Source organism: Sorex fumeus, unplaced genomic scaffold, assembly GCF_029834395.1.
Source record: "Sorex fumeus unplaced genomic scaffold, SorFum_2.1 ptg000024l, whole genome shotgun sequence".
NCBI classification, from domain to species: domain Eukaryota; kingdom Metazoa; phylum Chordata; class Mammalia; order Eulipotyphla; family Soricidae; genus Sorex; species Sorex fumeus.
Genome location: NW_026606081.1, coordinates 10405709 through 10412263, shown reverse-complemented (window position 1 = coordinate 10412263; position 6555 = coordinate 10405709). Strand labels below are relative to the sequence as shown.

At 34.8% G+C, this 6555-nt stretch overlaps 1 pseudogene; it reads left to right on the top strand.

Annotated features, from left to right (window-relative positions):
* Positions 1-337: 337 nt before the first annotated feature.
* On the top strand, positions 338-432 carry LOC130023836 (uncharacterized; annotated as a pseudogene).
* Positions 433-6555: the final 6123 nt, after the last annotated feature.

Sequence of the window (6555 nt, the reverse complement as noted above, 5' to 3'; positions counted from 1 at the left end):
GATTTAACAATATCACTCCTAAATATTTATCCAAGATATAAAAATATAAACTTAAAGACATATAAGCACTTTTATGCTTTTAGAAGCATTCATTGTTCACAATCATCAAGATATGGAAGCAATCTAAAGGCTTATCAATGAGATGCTGCAAAAGTAAATTGTGTTAGGGGCTGGAGCAATCCAACAGTGGGTATGTAATCTACCTTGCATATGGCTGACCCTGGTTCAATCCCCAGGATCCCATATGTTTCCCTGAGACCACCAGAAACAAATGCTGAGCATTGCTGGATGTGACCCCAAAACAAAACAAAAAACAAACAAACAAAATTTTCTATAGATCCTTTTGTGGATCTATACACATGATGATTGTGTATTCACGAGTCTGCATGACATGACACCTTACTACAATAATAGTACATTATCCATTCAACTTTGGCTAAAAAACAAAAAGGAAGTTATGTTATACATACTAAATATAATGCTAGCCAGTTATTTAAATAAGATGAAATAATATTTGGGGGCAACACAGAGATAATTTAAAGAAATTATGCTAAAGGAAATAAGTCAGAAGGTGAAATAATCGACTGTCTCTGTCATACTGGTTGATAAAAAAACAAAAAAAAATGAAGTGACAAAACACAAGAAGAATAACTCTTAGCCTATGATAAATACAGCTGTATCTAGACAGGGAGAAAAAGGAGAAAAGGATGTAGGGGAATTGAGGGTAGTAGAGGCTCAGTTTGATATTGTGGATGGTACTGAAATTTTGATGAGTGGTGAAAATTAAAAAAAGAATGTATTTGATATAAAAATGTTTATATTTTGACATATGTAAACTGTATTATGATCAATATGTATATATGTACATATATACACATATATACAAATATATGCAGGTACAAAAATAAACCTCCAAATATTATGTAATATTTTAACCAATGGAAACATTATACAATTTTATTTAAAACAAAATGTAAAATGAAAACATACTACTGTATAATGTTTAGAATAAAGTGAATTAATGATTTTCAAGTTCAGAACCATAACTAAGCCCTGAATACCTATAAAATGAAAAGGTTCATTATAGGGGGCTATGTGATTGTAAAGCACTTTAGGGTTATGCCAGGAAACTTCTCTTCCTGGTTCTATTCCCAGGTTCACATGATACTGAGAACACTGTTGGATGCAGTCCTGGAAGCCACTAGATCTGCCAGGTTGGCCTGGGTATCTCTAGCACTTTAGAGGTCAAACATTGCATTCCCAGGGTCTTACAGTCAACTGCAACTTACTTGTCCAAAATGCAGGTAGGTTCCTTAGCCTTCTTGAACACTGCTTGGGAGACCATCTCCTACTTCTCAATTCATTAGTTCAATTAGGAGTTATGAACCTTAAAAAAATTATTGAGATACTGGTGGAGGGATGTTGATTCTCTGGTAGTGTGATGTTGAAGTATGCCTGTAGTATGCTGAACTTATTAACAGTATTATAAACTACAATGTCTAAATAAAAATAAAGGGAAAAGTGATAATTACTGCTCTATGAGTTAAGATGAACTACTAATTTTTTTATTTTTAAAAAAATATTTTTTATTTAAACTCACATAATCACATAATCACATAACTTCCCGTTAGTTGTCGATTTGCTCGAGCGGGCACCAGTAACGTCTCCATTTGTCCCTGTCGCATGCTAGTGTAGCCCAATGGCATCTGTTCGCTCCGGGAACATGAAGGGCCTCAAACCGATCGTTCATGATCTTGACGAAGAAGTCTGACCATCTGGTAGGTGGGCGGCCACGCGGTCTTTTGACATCCCGTAGAATCCAGTCAGTAACAGCTCCTGTCCAACGGTCGTCTTTAAATCTCATTACGTGACCAGCCCATCTGATTTTCGACACCTTTATTTAAACTAAATTGAAATAAAGTTCTCAAGTTAGAGAATTTCTGGATAACATTTTCCTGATTTATCACTTGAAGCATCTGCTTCTGTTTTCTTGCCAGTTTTTATTGAGGCCAGTGGAGGGAAGGGTGTTGATTTTTTGAAGATTTTTAGCACTCTGTTATAGCTGCTGGTGCTAAGGGCTTACTCCTGGTTCTGTACTCAAGGATCACTCCTGGCAGGTTTGGGGGTTTCCCATAGGGTACTGGGGATTGAACCAAGCTTTACAGCGTTCAAGGAAAGCACATTACCTGCTATACTATTATTCTGGCCCCATGTTGCCAGCTTTGTTTTCTAAGATTTTTCTTAAATACAAAAGAATGAATAGCATTTTATGATAAGTTTAGGGAATATCAGTTGTCATAACTTCATTATTTATAAAGTTTACTATGTTTCTTTTGGTTTTATTTCTTTTATTTAATACTCTCAGTGAAATTTTCTTATTTAAGTTTTTATTACATTACCATCCTTTTTACTATTTTTTCTCTCCAATATGCTAACATCAAGAAGTCTAATTAACTGATTCTTTTTATTGTCTTGACCAAAATATAAATACATTCCTAAAAATGCAATATTATTTTTTACTTTTCTCCCTGAAAATAATTTTTCTTATTTCAACTCATCACATTATAAAAGAGTCCTTAGTGTATATTGCTGATACTTAACTATTTCCTTTGTTGAGTCTTATATTTTCAGCTGTCTACTGACATTTACTATACTAAAAATACACATTTTTCCTAAGCTTCAATTACCTCTTGTCAGCCAGATTGAAAATGTCACTCATACTTAATTAGTTACTATATCTTATTCCCCATATTCTTATTCAACATTCACCAAGGCCTATTTAAACTTTAGTTTTAATCCCTTTTATATCTAATTTCTTTGTACACTATCAACATCATAATTTACTCATCATTTAGTCAAAATGAGTGACATTCTTTATTTTAGGTGTGTCCAATTCTAGCTCAAGGATGTCAGAGTAATCTTCCCAAAGCACTACTAAAATCTGTCCATTTTCCTTTCATTTTTACAATTGCTCACTAATGATAATAGAATAATATCCATATTCTTTAAATAGATAATTCTAAAACCCCCAAAGTCATAACCTAACCTGATGTTCCATTCAAATGGCCTTATTTCGCCCTGATAAAACATATCTGTTACATGCAACACTATATCTATCACTTTTGTTGAAACACTTGAGCATTTTAAATGATTTTTTTCTAATGATCCAAATCCTATCCATCCTCAGGGTATGTCTCAAAGATTCAAAATCAGAAAGATATTTTTGCTACAGTTGGATGAAAGTCTTCCTCTTTCAAGCTGCATAAATTTTTGAGTGCTATTCATCTGTATCTAAAATATAGCATTAGTTAATCATAAAAAATACTTATAACTAAACAGTCTCTATTTTTAGTTTTGACTATAACTTAAGAAATGTAAATATAGTCTTTCAAGTTAAGGGAATATTTGTTTATAAATATTACAAAATTTCAAGTGTATAGCTTTATATTTTGACATCTGTGTACTACATATTAATCATCAAAAATCTAGTTTCCAGTGATGGAGAGATAGCTTAATTTGTCAAGTGTTTGCCTTGCAAGCAGAGGCTGATGTTTTATTCTAAGCACTGCACAGCCCCTTGAACACCTGAAAGTGAATCTCAAGCACAGAGCCAGAAGTAGCCCTGTACACCACCAAGAATGAATAAAACAAAGCAAGCCTAGTTTCCATGAACTGTCATGTTATGGGTGTTCTACTTCCTACTCATTCTTCCTACCCACACCCTTTTCCTCTAGAAAATACTATATGTTACAAGAATATGAGTTTTTTCTTAGTTTATTCTTTATTTATCATATATAAGTGAAATAATATGGCTTTTGTTTTGCCATTTGATTATCTCATTTAATATAATCCCCTCAAAATCCATCCATGCTGCTGCAAATGGCAAGATTTCAACTTTTAATAGCTGAGTAGCATTCCACAATTACTTTCTTGCTACATTTATAAGTCATTGAATCAAAGATTTCATATAAGAAACCCAACAAAGACATTCTGATTCATTTCCCCACTGCCCTATAGCAGTTTTCTCTAACTTAAAATCCAATGGTTTCCATCTTTAATTTTTATTTAAAGTTTTTTCTTCTTACATTGCTTAAAAAATAATATGGCCTGGGGCTAGAAGAATAGTATCATTGATAGGGCATTTGCTTTGCAGGCATATAATCTAAGTTTATTAACTAGTATCCCCATGGCCTACTAGGAGTGATCCCTAAGCATACATCTAGGAGTAATCCCTGATTATACTGAGTATTGTCCCTTATAAACCTACTTATGTATATAATGCCCTACATATATATGTGTTTGTATATGTGTGTACCTACATACATATACAAATGCCCCCATGAACCTAGAGTACATAAAACACTACAGATTATAAATTGTAGCATCACAGTCACGGTCATCACGGTCCTCCCGCTGTTCATCAATTTGTTCGAGCGGGCCCAGTAACATCTCCATCGTGAGATTTGTTGTTACTGTGTTTGGCATATTGAAAACGTCACGGGTAGCTTGCCAGGCTTTGCAAGTATAGTCAAAGCCATCTACAACAAGCCCACAGCAAGTACTGTTCTCAATTGGAGAAACTAAAAGCCTTTCCTCTAAGATTGGAGATAAGACAAGGTTGTCCACTCTTGCCACTCCTATTGAGATGCCGCTTGCAGTGCAAATGCCTTACCCGCTGTGCTATCGACATATTTAAATTTAATAAAGTTGACATTTAAATAAGATTCATATGCCTATGTAATTCTGAACAGATTTCATTTTTCTAGAAACTAATCAAATATCAAAATCATATTTAACATTTATCTTCATTGCAAAACTGGTTTATTTTGTTTAAAATGTTGATTTGACTTTAAAAAATACTTAATTCTGAGATCAATAACAAACTATTAGTTAATTGCACAGTATTTCTCTTACTGCTAAACCTTTCAATCTTAAAAAATGTTCTTACAGAATTATTTTTATTTATTTACTTTTTTTAGACATTTTATTGAATCTTTATGCCATAAAATAAGAAAACCTCAAGAAAATGGATAAATTCCTGGATTCCTATGGCCTCCCAAGGTTGAATCAAGAGTTTTTGGAGTACCTGAACAGACTTATGACCATCGACAAAATGAAATAGTAATAAAAAGTCTCCAGAAAAACAAAAGTCCTGACCCAGATGGATTAACTAGTGAATTCTTCAAATTTTTTAAAGAGGACTTATTCCCAATTCATTTCAAGCATTTCCAGGAAATTCAAGAATCAGAAACACTTAAAAACTGTCTCTATGAGGCAAATATCATCCTGATAGCCAAAGCAGACAGAGATACCAGAAAGAAAGAGAATTACAACCCGATATCACTGATGAACATAGATGAAAAGATCCTCAACAAAACCCTAGCAAACAGAATCTAAAGACTCATCAAAGAGATCATTCACTATGACCAAGTAGGATTCATCCAGAAGGTGCATGAATGGTTTAACACTCACAAGTAAATCAGCATGGTACAACATATAGAAAAAAAGGTAAAAACCATTCAATCATATCATAGATGCAGAGGAAGCATTTGAAAAGATCCAGCAACCATTTATGATAAAATCTCTCAACAAAATGGGAATTGAAGATTTCCTCAGTATAGTCAAAGCTATCTACAACAAGCCCACAGCAAGTACTATTCTCAATGGGGAGAAACTAAAAGCCTTTTCTCTAAGATTGGAGAAAAGACAAGGTTGCCCACTCTTGCCACTCCTATTCAATATAGTACTGGAAGTTCTTGCCATAGCAGTCAGGCAAGAAAAAGATATCAAAGGCATCAAGATAGGAAAGGAAATGGTCAAGCTATCGCTGTTTGCCGATGACATGTTACTATACTTAAGAAATCCTAAAGTCTCTACACAAAAAGCTCCTAGAAACAATAAGTTGTGTAGTTAAAGTAGCAGTCTACAAAATCAACATTCAAAAGTCCATGGCTTTCTAATATGAGACTAACACTCAAGGACAGTAGAGATAGGGTCAGGAGGATCACACCATGGTTTAGAAGCCAGTTCCATGTGCTTGGGGGGAAAACAGTTGGGACGGAGAAGGAACCACTGTGTAAATGATGATTGGAGAGATCTTCCAGGATGAGGGATATGTGCTGAAAGTAGACCAAGGACCAGATACGATGACCTCTCAATATATATATATATATATAAAAGGTAAAGGCCCTCCCGTTGATCGTCGATTTGCTCGAGCGGGCCCAGTAACGTCTCCATTGGAGACTTTGTTGTTACTATGTCTGGCATATCGAATACTCTCGGTAGCTTGCCGGGCTCTCTGAGAGGGGCGGAGGAATCGAACTCGGGTCGGCCATGTTGGCCGCTTGTAAGGCGAATGCCTTACCGCTGTGCTATCGCTCCAGCCCCATATATATATATATATATATATATATATATATATATATATATTGAAAATCACAATGCCCCAAATTAGAGCGAGAGTAAGAAGGATTGTACCCGCCACAGAGGCAGGGAGTGGGTGGGGTTAGAGTCATGGGTGGGACACTGGGAACAATGGTGATGGAAAATGTGCAC